This window comes from Cornus florida, unplaced genomic scaffold, assembly GCF_030987335.1.
Source record: "Cornus florida cultivar Cherokee Brave unplaced genomic scaffold, ASM3098733v1 CherokeeBrave_3.0.0_Hap2_Chr03, whole genome shotgun sequence".
Taxonomy (NCBI): Eukaryota; Viridiplantae; Streptophyta; class Magnoliopsida; order Cornales; family Cornaceae; genus Cornus; species Cornus florida.
Window position 1 is genome coordinate 45540903 of NW_026775573.1, and position 16341 is coordinate 45557243.

A 16341-nucleotide genomic window follows, 5' to 3' on the forward strand; every position below is an offset into this window, starting at 1 on the left:
TAGCTAGGTTGGTGAGTTTCTTAGGAAGCTTTGTTAAAGTGTATATGAACATCTTGAAGCTCAAACTCTCCAACATTATGTATATCATCTCATTCACCATGACTAAGGAACAAAGGACTTAAGTATATCCTTATCTGAAAATGAACCAAGAGTTAGGATCAAAGCTTCAAGTTATTTCGGTCTACCAAAATGAATATACAGATCCAACTAATAGTTATTTCGGTCTACCGAAATAAATAAGAGATTACTTCGGTCTACCGAACCTAGATTACTAAGAGTATGATATTCAAGCTTGAACTATTTCGGTCGACCGAAACAAAATGAGGGTTTACTTCGGTCTACCGAAACAAGAGTACTGAGAGTATGATATTCAAGCTTAAATCATTTCGGTCGACCGAAACAAAATGAGGCTTTACTTCGGTTTCCCGAAACAAGAGTACTGAGAGTATGTGTCCAACCTCAAACCATTTCGGTCGACCCAAACACAAGGGTGTTTCATTTCGGTCGACCGAAATTTAGTGTTTCAAAATTCAAATGGGCATTTTATTCTTAGGATGTGTGTCCAGCAACTATAACATTATCAGACATGTTTGAAAGTCTATAAAAACACTTCAGAACTTCATTTAAAGTTTGTTGCATACATTAAGAAACAAAGTCTTGGAATCATAAAGCTTTTATAATACACACACACTTCATTTCATCAAAAGAATATTGAGCTTCAAGTTATTCATATATACTTTAGAGTGAGCTAAATCTTGTACTTCAGATCTGAGAGAGAGATCATTTTGTATTCCATCAATATACTTCAAAACTTGTAAGGGCTAGTGTGGCCCAAGGAAGACTAAGAGAAGGTGTTTCTCTTAGCACTTATAAGCTAGGAAGAGCTTATTGTAAGAGGTTTATTCTCCACCCGCAAGGAGAAGCCATAGTGAATTGGGAAGTCTTAAGAGGGGTCTTGAGCCGAGGAGTAGGAGTTTCCGAACTTTGCTAAAAATCACTGAGTACATGTTTGCAACTTCTATCTCTATCTCTATACTTATTGCTTTATGTATGTCTTAATATGCCTCTTCATTAATGCTGACTATTGAAGCTTAAAATTCAGATTGCATTATTCATTATCTATCAAAGAAATTGAGTTTATCTTTATTTAATATTTTAAGATCGATAATTGACCATAGTTTGCATAGACTCTATTCACCCCCCCCCCCTCTAGAGTCTAAACTTGGGCAACAATTGGTATCAGAGCTAGGTCTCTATTGGAAAAGCTTAAGTGTTTTAGAGATTGATCATGGCAAACTTAAATGGTCACCTTCTTCAAGAAGGTCAGTCCAATACTAGACCCCCTTGGTTCGGTGGAACAAATTATGGCCATTGGAAAAATAGAATGATAGATTTCCTCCAATCCATAGACTATCAAATCTGGTTGGTTATTGTTAATGGACCCTTTGTTCTAGTGAAAGGATTTGGTGCTGAAAGGGTCCCTAAAACTGAAGCTGAATGGAATATAGAGGACTATAAACTTATCTCCTTGAATGCCAAGGCCAAAGTTAATCTGAATTGTGCTATAAGTCCTAGTGAATATAATAGAGTCTCTACTTGTACCACAGCTAAAGAAATCTGGGATAAACTTCAGATTACTTATGAAGGAACTTCACAGGTCAAGGAATCTAAAGTTGACATTCTTATGCATCAATATGAATTGTTTCGTATGAATGAAGATGAGACTATTAGTGCAATGTTTATGAGATTTACTGACGTCATTAATTGCTTGAAACATCTTGGCAGAACTATGACTAACTCTGATCTTGCAAGGAAAATTCTAAGAAGCCTACCCGAAAAATGGGATGCAAAAGCTACGGCAATCAAAGAAGCTCACAATCTCAACACACTTGAGTTGGATAAACTTCTCAGCTCTCTTCTCACATGGGAAATCACTCTAAAAGATAGAGAAGGAGATCATCATCGAAAGAAGGAAATTGCTCTCAAAGTATCTTCAAGAGAAAAGGAAGTTGTTGACAACGAAAGTGAAGACGATGATTTAGCTCTCATCACTCATTTTTTCAAAAGATTTCTTTATAGGAAGAAATTCAACAAGGGAAGGTTCAAAAAGGGAGAATCATCTAATGAGCAAGGAAAACATGATACCTCTACCTGTTTTCATTGTGGAAAACTGGGACACTTTAAAGCTGATTGTCATGCCTGCAAAGAGGAAAAGAAAAAGAGAAGAGCAATGCAAGCCACTTGGGAAGATGGTGACTCAAATGGATCCGAAAGTGATGAGGAAAAGGCAATTCTTTGTCTTATGGCAAATAGGGATGAGGTAAACTCAAATTATGACTCTTCCTCTGAATGTGAAATGTCTTATGATGACTTAGTTGATGCATATAATGGATTACTTGATGGTTTTAAAGAATTGCATGACGAACTAGGTAAAATGGTAAAAAATGTGCTTCTCGAAGAAGAGAGAAACTTATCATTTAAAACAAACTTCAAAATCTTCTTAGTGAAAATGAGTGCTTGAAAAAGGAATGCACCTTGCTTAAAGAAACATGATCTCCTGAGCTCATCTCTGAAAATGCTTCCTTAAAGTTAATCATTGAAAACCAAATTGATGATCTAGCAAAGTTCACTCAAGCTACCAAAAATCTAGAACTTATGCTAGGTGCTCAAAGAAGCTTTTTTAATAAAACGGGTTAGGTTATGACCCTTTTGACAAGAAAACATGTCTATTGAATAAGAGAGAGCCTTTGACCAACTACTTTGTTAAAAGCAAAAACAAAAGTTCTAGATGTAATTATTGTAAAAGAATAGGTCATCTTATTCAAGAATGCTCAAAGAGAAAGCCAAAGTTCATAAAGAAGTGGGTTCTTAAAGGAACATATATGCTCTTAGCTAACTCCCATGGACCCAACAAGATTTGGGTACCAAGTGAAAATGTTTGAAATCTCTTTTGTCGGATGGTTTCAAAGTCTCCACATCTTCCAAGGACAAGTGGTTTCTAGATAGCGGATGTTCAAGGCATATGACGGGTGACCGCGCAAAATTCTCCTCTCTAGAAGCATACAATGGAGGAAGCGTTATATTTGGAGATAACTCTAAAGGCAAGGTAATTGGCATTGGGATCATAAGTATTTCTCCTTCCTTATCAATTGAACATATCTTACTCGTTAAGGGTCTAAAGCATAATCTATTTAGTGTTAGTCAACTTTGTGATAATGGATTTGATGTGACTTTTAAATCGGATAAATGCATTGTTAAAAGAAATGAATCCCAAATATTTTGTGCTCCTAGAAGTGGTAATGTATATACCTTGCTCTTAGGTGAACTTCAAGAACAAGATGTTAAATGTTTCATGTCATCCAATGAACATAGTTGGTTGTGGCATAGAAGGTTAGGTCATGCAAGCATGGATTTAATTTCAAGATTGTCTAAAAATGAACTAGTCAAAGGTCTCCCCAAGACAAATTTTTCAAAAGACAAAATGTGTAGTGCTTGCAAAATTGGTAAGCAAATCAAGTCTTCCTTCAAAAGAAAAAAGGACATAACCACTTCAAAACCACTTGAATTGCTCCACATGGATCTTTTTGGATCGGAGAAAATTGCTAGCCTTGGTGGTAAAATCTATGTCTTTGTGATCGTAGATGACTACTCTAGATTCACTTGGGTATTCTTTCTTGCACGCAAAAATGAGGCTCATTCAATTCTTTTAAAATTTTGTAAAAGAGTCAAAAATGAAAAAGGAATATAAAATTAAATCCATTAGAAGTGATAGGGGTAGAGAGTTTGACAACCAAGACGTTGAAAGGTTTTGCGATGAAAATAGCTACAATCACAATCTTTCGGCACCTAGGACTCCCCAACAAAACGGTGTTGTTGAAAGGAAAAATAGATCTCTTCAAGAAATGGCTAGAACCATGCTTAATGAGCACAAATCACCTAGATCGCTATGGGCCGAAGCCGTAAATACTTCATGCTATGTTATAAATAGAGTTGTCATTAGAAAGATTCTCAACAAAACACCCAATGAGTTATGGAACAAAAGAAAACCTAATATAGGCTATTTCAAAGTTTTTGGGTGTAAATGCTTTGTCCTCAATGAGAAGGATAATCTAGGAAAGTTTGATGCTAAATCCGATGAAGGCATTTTTCTTGGATATTCCTCTAAAAGTAAAGCATATAGAGTCTATAACAAGAGGGCCTTAGTTGTGGTTGGATCCATACACATTGTGTTTGATGAATCCCCAACCTCTTTCATAAAAAGTGTGATGGTCAATGATGAAGAAGTTAAACTTGAAAAGGGTACCAATGAACTTGATACAAATAGGTCCCCTATAGAGCTTGAGAAGAGTATCAATGATCTCAACATAAATGAGTCTCCTATTGATATCAATCAAAGTTCCAATATAAGTTATGATACCTTTCAAAACAAAACTACTCCAAATGAATGGAAGTTAGTTCATAATCATCCCATTGACCAAGTTATTGGTGATCCATCCAAAGGTGTCAGCACAATGTCACAATTAAGACATGTATGCAATTTCGTGGCATTCGTTTCTCAATTCGAACCTAAAAATATACATGATGCTGAAAATGATGAATCTTGGCTTTTGGCAATGCAAGAAGAACTCATTCAATTCAAAAGGAACAAGGTTTGGAATCTTGTCCCAAGACCTCAAAATAAAACAATTATTGGGACAAAATGGGTTTTTAGAAACAAAAAGGATGAGTTGGGAACTATTATTAGGAACAAGGCTAGACTTGTTACAAAAGAATATAACCAAGACGAAGGTATAGACTATGAGGAGACTTTTGCTCCCGTTGCTAGACTTGAGGCCATAAGAATGCTACTTGCATTTGCATCTTACAAAATTTTCAAATTATTTCAAATGGATATAAAAAGTGCTTTCTTAAATGGTTTTATTGATGAAGAAGTATATGTTGAACAACCACCGGGCTTTGAAAGCTATGATTTTTCAAACCATGTTTTTAAATTAACAAAAGCTTTATATGGTTTGAAGCAATCTCCTAGAGCTTGGTATGAAAGACTTAATGGGTTCTTACTTACAAGTGGGTTTTGTAGAGGTAAGATTGATAACACACTCTTTACTAAAATCATAAATGGAAATTTGTTGATCATTCAAATTTACGTTGATGACATCATTTTTGGATCAACAAATGACACTCTAAGTAAAGAGTTTGCCTCCTCTATACAAAACGAGTTTGAAATGAGCATGATGGGTGAACTCAACTTCTTCTTGGGGCTGCAAATCAAACAAACTCTTGATGGAATCTTCATTTTCCAATCAAAGTACACCAAAGATTTGCTAAAGAAATTTGGCTCGGAAGATGCCAAACATGCTAAAACTCCCATGTGTTCTTCCTTAAAACTTGATAAAGATGAAAAAGGCAAGGAAGTTGATATTAAGAAATATAGAGGAATGATCAGAAGTCTTCTTTATTTAACGGCTAGTAGGCCGGACATAATGTTTAGTGTGTGCTTATGTGCTAGGTTTCAGTCCTGTCCCAAGGAATCTCATTTGAATGCCGTCAAACACATCTTTAAATACTTGAATGGTACTATTAACCTTGGTTTATGGTATCCTAGGCACACATCTTCTGAACTCGTAGGATTTATGGATGCCAATTTTGCTGGTTGTAAAGTTGAAAGAAAAAGCACAAGCGGCGCGTGTCACTTTATAGGTCAATCACTTGTTTTTTGGTTATGCAAGAAACAAAATTTAGTTGCATTATCCACCGCTGAAGCTGAATATGTTGCTGCTGGTAGCTGCTGTGCACAAATTCTCTATATCAAATAACAGCTAGAAGACTTCGGTTTATTTTTCGACAAAATCCCTATTAAATGTGATAACACCAGCGCCATTTGCATATCAAAGAATCCCATTCAGCACTCCAAAACTAAGCATATTGAGATCAGATATCATTTTCTACGTGATCATGTTTCTAAAGGCAATATTGATCTGATATTCATCAACACCGAGAATCAATTGGCGGATATTCTCACAAAGCCACTTCAAGAAGATAGGTTTTGCACTCTTCGGCGAGAAATCGGAATGGCTATAGAGAGTGAGATACATAGCAACAGCTGAACCTCAAAATCATCAGAAAAATCAAACCTCTGGATCAGCATTTCGGTAGACCGAAATCATAGTTCGGTCAACCGAAATGAGATCTAGACATTCTCTATAAAAGTCGTTTCGGTCGACTGAACCTTCGAGCCCCATCATATATGGCCCATCTCTGAGTATTAAAGACCCACGAAATCAACCTTTGGTTTCAAACCTCAAAACTCTATTCGCGAACCTATCTCTCTCGTTCTCTGAGGTGACTCACTTCGTGCAAATCTCCTGCAATTTTCTTCCTCCATCTTCTCATGCGAATCACTCATTATCTCTCAAGGTAAGTTGCACATTGAAATCTCTAATCTTTTTGTATGATTCATCCCTGAGTTTATACATCTATTATTATCATCTCTTCGTCAAAGGTTCCTTTCAGCTTTTATCATCTCTTATTACATCACTGATAGTTAGGGTATGTTGTATAAATCTCTGTCATCCCTTCACATAACTGATAAGCGCCGAATATTGTATATTCAAGCGCCCTAAATTACATTAATAAAGTCCAGTTATTAATTATTTTATGTAGATTAACTCCATTTGCATGTTTTTATGCATTTTCAGGTTAAAGTGCAAAAAGGAAGCAAAAATGATGCCTTGTGGAATTTTGAGCAAAAAGGATGCCATTTTTGAATTTCTGGCAGCAGTGATCCTGACTTTTGTCGCCATTTTCGACCTAGCAAACTCAAGAACTAGACTTCCATCATCACATGAAAGATTTAGATCTCTGAATCAGCTTTCCAAATCTTCAAGTGGTTCATCATTCGGAGTTCGGAGCAGAGAGTTATGATCTTTGTAACAGAGGTGCGCAGAACTGCCTGGCAGCACTGAAGTACTGCCTTTCTCCCCATTTTCGACCAACCAGACTTGAGAATTGGGTCTTCATCAAAACATGACGTTTTTAAAACACTGAATCAGCTCTCCAAATCTTCAAACAGATCATTATTCGGAGTTCGGAGCACAAAGTTATAGCAGTTTTCCCAAAATAGGTCAGCGCTGAGCAAGAGGAACATGTTGCACATTGCACTAAGTTAGAGTGCTCGAGATCACTTTTCGAGTGCACGAAAATCAGGCAGATTGCACTCGGAAATGGCTCAATTTCAGCCACTTGCACATTGGTTTCCTCAATGCCATCTTCCTTCTTTATGAAGTGGTTGGAGGTGTTCCTAGGAGGAGAGAGAGGGTGTGTTGGAGAATAAAAAGCTACCCAAGGGCCACACATTATTAATCTTTGATCTTTAGCAAGATAGAGGAGAGAGAAGAGAGCAAGGAGAAGGGTGTTCTTGAGTGCTACAGTAGGAGCTCGAAAATGGAGATGGAGTCTTCTTCTTCCTCTTCCATGTTTGTATCCATGGATAACTAAACCTCCATCTAGGGAGGTGATGAAACTCCTCCTTGTAAGCATGTCTAGTTTTTGATTTATTTTGGGGAATGAAATGTGTATTTGACTAGTTCCATAATCTAGAGCATGTTACATAATGTAATGGATGTTTTAATGTTCTAAAGATCATGTTGCATTAAATACTCTTGTCTTAGATGGTTTAATCTCATGGTTGTATGGCTTGTAGTTTCATAGTGACAATGAAGCTAAGACTATGGAATGGTTTTAATGGCATGATTTTGAGTAGCTTGTTAATTCATTGCTTAAGAATTTCTTTTGATGGATTAACCTTGTGACTTGTTATCATGTGCTCTCATCAATTGGTTACTTGTTTGACAATCTCTAGCTTAGTGAGCATGTTAAGGATTGCACCATAGTTTAGGTAATTTAAGCATGTGGAGCTTTGATAGGTTGTTCTTACATTTTAATTAATTGAATTTCTTGAAGATGATATAGTAGTCATGAATTGCTATTCATCAAGGTCATTTCTACATTAATTCCCCAAATCAATCATATAATTAGCTTGTGTAGAGGTTTGGAGTGGATTCACTTCCCTAGACTTCCTTCTCTAAATCTTCTCTTTTAATCTCCTTCAATTTATTGTAGTATGCATTCTGAATTTGTAGTTAAGTGACAACAAACACAACCTCTATGAACACCCCTTCATCATCCTAAGAATGACTCTAAACACTTAGGTTGCCTTAGACTAGCGCAGTCCCAGTGGTTCGACTTACCCGACCAATAGCCCTATTTTACAATGATTCGTGCTATTGCGAAGGTTGATGTATAGTTGATCAACCGATCAATAACCTCTAATCTGTCAAGAGAAACCAATGGCAACTTGGAAGAATACATCTAAGAGAACTAAGCACACACATGACACTGAGGCTGGAGGGTCTAATCCCCCAAATCCTGTTCCTTCCGACGCTTATCCTACCCCAACTATGCACTTATTCCGTGAACCAAAATTTAAAGAGGTCTATGAAACCAAATTTCTTCATAAAATAGTTGAAAAGGGAAAATTTTTCGACAAAAATGACACTAAAGAACAAATCACACACACTTTTTCTCTCTTTGAAGCCATAGGGTTGGGTGACTTCCTATGTATGAAAGTTCCTATCTACCTTAAGTTGGTTAGGTTGTTTTATACTCATCTTGAGAGGATAGTGGGAGAAAACACTTTTCTTTCCTTTATTGTAGGAACTCAGATGACACTTTCTCTGTCAGCCATTCGTCGCATTCTCAAAATCCCTCACAGTGATATCACCTATTTCACGGCTTATGACTGGTATGATGGAGAAGGGTTTAATCCTTACCAAGTCGTTCAAAAAATGAGCCAATTTCCTACCAATAACATTGACAAAATCTTTGCAAGTCAACTAACGGTACATGCCCGTCTCATCTATCATGTCATCATTCACTGCATCCTTCCTAAATCTGGTGGCCGCTCCGATGTCTCATTCATGGAGGCATTTCTCATCTGGTGTGTTCTAACTGGCAAGAAATTCGATCTCGCGTTTCTCATCTTTCATCATATGATCGATTGCACCAAGAGAGAAAAAACTCACCTCTTCAATGTTATGCCGCTTACCCTAATCTTCCAAGCATTCAAAGTGCGACTAGAAGGCAAGGATCGAAAGGAGCTTGCCAATCTCTACAGATTTGACTGAGAGTTGTTAGGTCGAATAGGACTCAAAAAATCTGACAACAACATTTGGTATGATCCCAAGCATGGAAATCCAGTAGATGAGGGCCACGACATTGATATGGTAGAGCACCAAGTTGCAGGTGCTGAAGAAGTTGTAAATGTAGAAGAATAAATTGAGGTTGAAGAGGAAGAACAGGAAGAACCAGAACTCATCCATATCCTTCCTTCCAACGAACGATCAATACGGGAGATTCTATTTGAAAATCTTACTCTTTCATAAGAAAATCAAGATCACATTCTCGCTTTGCGCAAACGGGTTGAAGAAGTAGCCAATGAAGTTGACCTTGTCAAGCACGATCTTGCTGACCTCCGGGCTACGGGACTTCCCCATTTCTGATGCTCAGACCCCCCCTCCTTTTTGATGTATAACAAAGGGGGAGAATTGATGTTGTTGGCTGATGTTGCTGTGACTTTTGTGCTGGAATATAGAATATTGACTATTGAAAAATTGATAGAGTTGCTAACGTTGGTTGTGGACGGTAATGCTGATAGTAGTTGTAATTGGAACATTGGTTGTAGTGGTCATTGGGGAATGATGTATCTTGATAAGCGCCGAATATTGTATATTCAAGCGCCCTAAATTGCATTAGTAAAGTCCGTTGTATGTTAATTTATGTAGATTATCTTCATTTCTATATTTTTATGCATTTTCAGGTTCATTGGCCAAAATGGAACAAGAATAAGGCCTTGTGGAATCTTGAGCAACAAAAGGTGCCAATGCTGAATTCTGGCAGCAGTAGAACCTGGACTTTGCTCGCCATTTTGACCTTCCAAACTCGAGAGCTGGACTTCCCTCATAACATGAAAGATTTAGAATTCTGAATTAGCTTTCCAAATCTTCAAACGGTTTGTCATTCAGAGCTTGGAGCAGAGAGTTAAGGCCTTGTTACCAGAGGCGCGCAGAACTGCCTGGCAGCAATGAAATTCTGCCTTGATCTTCATTTTCGACCAACCATCCTTGAGAATTGGATCTCCACCAAAACATGAAATATTTAGATCTCTGAATTAGCTTTCTAAATCTTCAAACGGTTCATCATTCGGAGCTCGGAGCAGAGAGTTATGGCCGTTTAACCAAAGTAGGTCTGGGCGGAGCAAGTGAAGCATGGAGCTTTTTACACTAAATTCGAGTGCTCGAGGCCTTGCTTAGAGTGCTCGAATTTTGGGCAGAATGCCCTTCGGAAATGGCTCATTTTAGCCCACTTGCACCTTGGTTTCTTTATTTTGCTTTCCTCTTTAATGAAGTGGTTGGAGATGTTGGTTGGTGGCCTTTTGGTGGTAGATAAGAGGGATAAGAGCCACACAATACATTAAGCTTCATTTTGGCAAGTTAGAGGAGAGAGAAGGGAGCAAGAAGGAGGAGTTCTTGAAGCTTCAAGGAGGGTGCACGAAAATGGAGATGAGGATCAAGCTTCTTCTTCAATCTAGGGCCACCATGGGTAACTAAACCCCCTTCTAGGGAGGTGATGAAGCCCTCTCTAGTAAGCATGTTCTAGCCTTAGTTTATTTTGGGGAAAATGATGTATATATGTGATTATTTCACAATCTAGAGTTACACTTGATGTAATGAACGTAATTTCTTATAAATGATTATGATGAATGTATTATCTTGTCTTAGATCATCTTTTCTCATGATTGTATGCCTTGCATTTCTATAGTGACATTGGAAATGAGATTGTGAAATGGGTTTCTTGGCATGTTGTATGAGAATCTTGATATTCCATAGCTTAGGACCCTCCTTTGATGGACTATTCTTGACTCTTGACTTCATGTGCTCCTATCATGTGATTAAAGGCTTGATAATCTCTAACTTAGTAAGCATGCCCAAGGCTACACACTAGTTTAGGTAGTTCAAACATGTGCATCTTTGATAGGTTATACTTGCCATTGATTTCATGAATTTCTTGAAGGAATGTAGCAATTTTGGTTGTAGCATTCCATGGTCACATATTTATGTTGTTTCCCCAATTTAGCTCTAATCTAGCATGTGTTTAGGGATGGAGCGGATTCATTTCCTTAGGCTTCTCTACTTGTATTATATCTCTTTACTTCCTAGCACATTACTATTTTATGCATTCTAAGTTCTAAGTTTAAGTGACAAACAACCAAAACCCTCTATAAACCCCTTATCATTCTAAGAACAATTCTAGACACTTAGGTTGCCATAGACTAGCGCAGTCCCAGTGGTTCGACTTACCCGACCAATAGCCCTATTTTACAATGATTCGTGCTATTGCGAAGGTTGATGTTTAGTTGATCAACCGATCAATTTTTGGCGCCGTTGCCGGGGACTGCAAACGGTTTAGCAACCAAAGTTCTAGGGTTAAATTTAGTTTGATTGTGAATACTGTGTTTTGTGAATATTTCTTGTGTGGTTTAACCATTTTTGTGTTGTAAGTGAGATTCTAGGAACTCGAAGCTCGCCGTGGGGAATGCTAGCAAATTGTAAGTCTAGAGGCCCCCAGGTAAGTCTCTTGACCTTCTAGTTTCGAATTGTGAATATCGTGCATGTGTTAAGCTTAGAAGTAGATAAATTGCAAGCCCTTGTCGAGGCTATTTCAATTGTGTATTTTCAATTCTAAGCATCGGTCCTTGTCATGGCCATTTTAATTTTTGTCTTGATAATTGAGGAGAAAGGGAATATCATTGTATGTGGAGTTGATGATAAAGAATTGTTGTGTTGATTATGTTGTGTGTTGTTGATGTTTAAGTCCTAGATGGAGGGTAGTTATCTTCCAACTCAATTCTACACACCACATGCATTTTGTGCTTTTTGCTCTAGTAATTCACATCATACAAGAGATTGTCTTCCAACGAGACAATTCTCAGATTTTTATCTAGAGCAACCAAATGAAAATTTCTTTGAACCGGGTAGTGATCCATACTTCAATGGTTATAACTCGGGTTTAGGAGATCATCAAAACTTCTTGTGGCATGACATAGGAAATTCAGCCCCACAATCTCTTGGGCAACATTTTCACTCCAATTTTTAACCCAATGATCATTATTTCCAGCCCTCTTCTTCTCCTTTTCTACCGTCTCCATTGGATGAGTTAATAGCTGCCAACGAACAAATGATAGAGTCTATGCATACGCAAATGATGGATTCCAACAAGCAAATGTTGGATGACATTGTTAGCATGCAATCCACTACCTATTCTCATTCCCAATCTAGAGTTGATTTAGACGACCAGATAGCCCATATTCTACAAGATTAGAAGGGAGAGAAGAGAGCAAGGAGATAGAGTTCTTCAAGCTTGAAGAAGGGAGCACGAAAATGGAGGAGGTCTTCAAGCTTCTTCCTTCTTCCATTGCTCCTATGGGTAACTAAATCTTCTCTAGGGAGGTGATGAAGCCCCTCCCTTGTAAGCATGTTCTAGTGTAGATTTTACTTTTGGGATTTCAATGTATTATTGTTGGTGATTTTATGATCTAGAGCATCATATGTGTTGTAATGAATTCTAATGTCTATACATGATTATTTTGAGCTATTCATCTTGTCTTAGATGGTTTCTCTTCCTAATCATATTACTTGCATTTCCATAGTGACAATGGAAGTTAGATCATAGAATGGTTTTAATGGCATGGAGTTTGAGAACTTTGATAAATCATTGCTTAGGATGCCCTTTGATGGTTTATACTTGATTCTTAACTTTGTGTGCTCTCATCATTCAATTAAGGGCTTGATAATCTTTGGCTTAGGGAGCATGTTGAAGACTACACCCTAGTTTAGGTAGTTCAAGCATGTGAATCTTTGATGGATTATTCTTGTTTTTGATTTAATGAACCTCTTGAGGATAGTATAGCAACCAAGGGTTGTTATGTGTCATGACCATCATTTATGTTGATTTTCCCAATTTAATCTCAATCTAGAATTTGTATAGGGTTGGAGCGGATTCATTTCCCTAGTTTTTCTCTACTTGTATTTCATTTCCTTTTAATTCTTGCAAGTTTCTAATTTATGCAATTTCAATATTCTTAGCTTAAGTGACAAACAACAAAACCTTTATAAACCCTTCATCATTCTAGAAAGATTCTAGACACTAAGGTTGCCGTAAGACTAGCGCAGTCCCAGCGGTTCGACTTACCCGACCAATAGCCCTATTTTACAATGATTCGTGCTATTTCGACTTCAATGCCTCCCTAATGTTCAATTGCCTGAGCCATGAAATTTTATGGGAAATGGTTAAGAAATGCCAAAATTTAACTTTCTCTGGAACTATCTTAAGTTGTGTTTCACATTTTTAGACTGACTTCTTAGACCTTCTCAACTCTTGTTTTCATTCCCAGAAGTTTCTGGCTCTATCAGGCAATTTTCTCGGACTTTCGACATGGCACTCACATGCATAGCCTCTCATCTTCAATGCATTGTTGGATCATGGTTTCTCAAAATCATCCATGCGTTGGAAAGGTGCTACATTTTGAAAAAATTTCCAAATTGTCCATGCATTAGAAAGAAGTTGAAAAGTTTTCAAAATTTTCTATCCATGCATTACATTGGAATGAAAGTGCAAAGTTTAAATTTTTCCATGCATTGAATTAAAATGGAGTTGCAAAGTTTTAAAAAAAAAATTATTTCCATGCATTTGAGATGATTGCAAAGTTTAAAAAAAAAAAATTGCAAAGTTTAAAAACAAAATTTTCAAAATTTTCCATGGAATGGAATGAAGTTCATTGGAGGAAAATTGCACAATCTGAAAAATTTTCCTTGCATTGCAATGAAGTGTAGAGTTTGACAATTATCCATCCATGCATTGGATTGTATTAATATGCAAAGTTTCATTATTTTACATGCATGCAAGGTGAAAATAATCCATCCATGCATTGATTTGGAAGCATGTTGCAAGGTTTTATCAATTCTTCAGCTCTCAGTTGATCATGTATACATTCACAATGCATAAGAATGAGGCACCTAATGGAATGGCATGCAACGTTCATCTCTCAACCTCACTGCATAATGTTACAATGCATGCAAAAAAAAAAATTCATCTCTCAACCTCAATGCTACTGCCTTCATTTCGAGCACTCTATTTCCTCTTTGGAGTGCTCGAAAGCTCTATGAAGCTTGCACAAAACCATTCCGAGGCTACTGCTTGTATTTCGAGCGCTCTAAGTCCATTTTCGAGTGCTTGAAATGTGAACCAATCTCATCCCAAGCTCACTGCCCTCCCTTCGAGCTCTCTAGCTTTCATTTCGAGTGCTCGCCAATCCCACACAACCATGCAACCATTCTCCTCTCTGCCTGTATTTCGAGCACTCGAAGCAGGCATTTCGAGTGCTCGAAACCTGCTCGACTAACCAAACCAACCTCTCTGCAACACTCAACTACCATGCAAACCCAACCACCATCAACCCAGAAACCACACAACCACCTCAACTCCAACCCACAAACCTTTCCCCATGTATGCAATCATGCCACCATCCCCACAACCCAACTCTCGGCATCTCCCTCTCCTTCCGCAGCCACTGCCAGTTTTTCGAGCACTCGAAGTCCAACTTCGAGTGCTCGAACCCCCTCTCAACCTCACCCAAGCTCTCTCACTCAACAGCCGAGCCCTCTGCCAAAATTTCGAGCACCCCAAGCTCTTATTTGGAGTGCTCGAGATTGCTCAACCTCACCACCAAACTCCTCTCTCTCCAACAGCATCACCACCATGCTCACAACAACCCCTTCTCGACATCTCTACAGACCAACTTCCACAACCCACCAACCTGCATCCATCTTACAACCTATCTCGACTGCCTTCAATTCGAGTGCTCGCAGGCTCAGTTTGAGCACTCGAATCAACCTCCTCACCAACCCAGCCTCAATCACTCTCGGCTTATCTCCATGCAAACCGCAACCAACCTCTCATGCAACACTCTATGACCTACATCAAAACCAACCTACCCTCTCCTTAGGCTCCAGCCAAACAACTTCACCTGCATACCACCCCCATGCAGCACAAACCCACCAACTCACCCCTAAACTCCCTCTCTCTCGGCAACATACCACACCACCCCTCTCCGCAAATCATCAACCCAACCTCACTTCTATCCATGCACCAACCCACAAACAAACCCCTCGGCATCACTTTCCACCTCCAAACCACCATGCCGAGTGCTCGCACCAACTTCCTTCTCCACCATGCAATCCTTAGGCAACCCAAGCAACCCACACCTCATTTCCCTCAACTTCCACCACCTCAACCCACAAACTAACCTCTCGGCAACCCCTCATCATCCTCAACCATGCATGTCCTCCACGGCCACCCTCCCAACACAATCCCAACCATTCACATCAACACCATGCACACACCAACCAAACCGACCACCACCCCAACCTTCACCTTTCTCTCATTCACCAACCAACCCTCACACCAGCCTTCTCTCTCTCGGTACCTTCACTCCCTAACCACCCACCACCCTTCACACTCAATCAACCCCATCCTCAATTCCTCCACAACACACTCATGCATGCCATTAAAAAAAAAAAAAAAAAAAAAAAAAAAAAAAAATTGGCACACTTTTGGCGTTCTTTTGCTATCCATTTTACACTTGTGGCTAATGTCTGCATTTGTGTTTTGTTTGGATTTTTATCTTGCACTACAATTCAGGTTAGTGTTTTTAATTCTGTTTTAATTTTTCTTAAGAGCCTATGCTTTTACATGTGTATATTAGTTGTGTTTTGCTAGGTCTTCATGTCCAAGTTTGGGGGAAGCACTTGCATATTCACATAGATGGAAACCTTTGCCTTCCTCACTCCGCTTGGTATTATTGTTCTTTAACCCTCTCTGTTCTTATTTTCATTTACTTGTCTTCCACATTGAGGACACTGTGACATTCAAGTTTGGGGGTGCATTTATGTATTTTTGGTTTTACATTTTTGCTAAGCAATGATAATGGAATTTGAAACCTGTTGTAGATGAAAGCATATGTTTAAAACTTTGTGCATAGAAGCAGCTGATATTTTTGAAAATAAAGAAAATTTGAGTTGAAATGATCATGTAGATTCAAATTAGTCTGTATAAATGTCTCAATTAAATTCTCGCTGGATTTGACACTCTTTTAAGCTTCACAATGCACAGATGCACATTGGAAACTTAACTATGAGGCATGCAACTTGATTGACCTTGACCTTG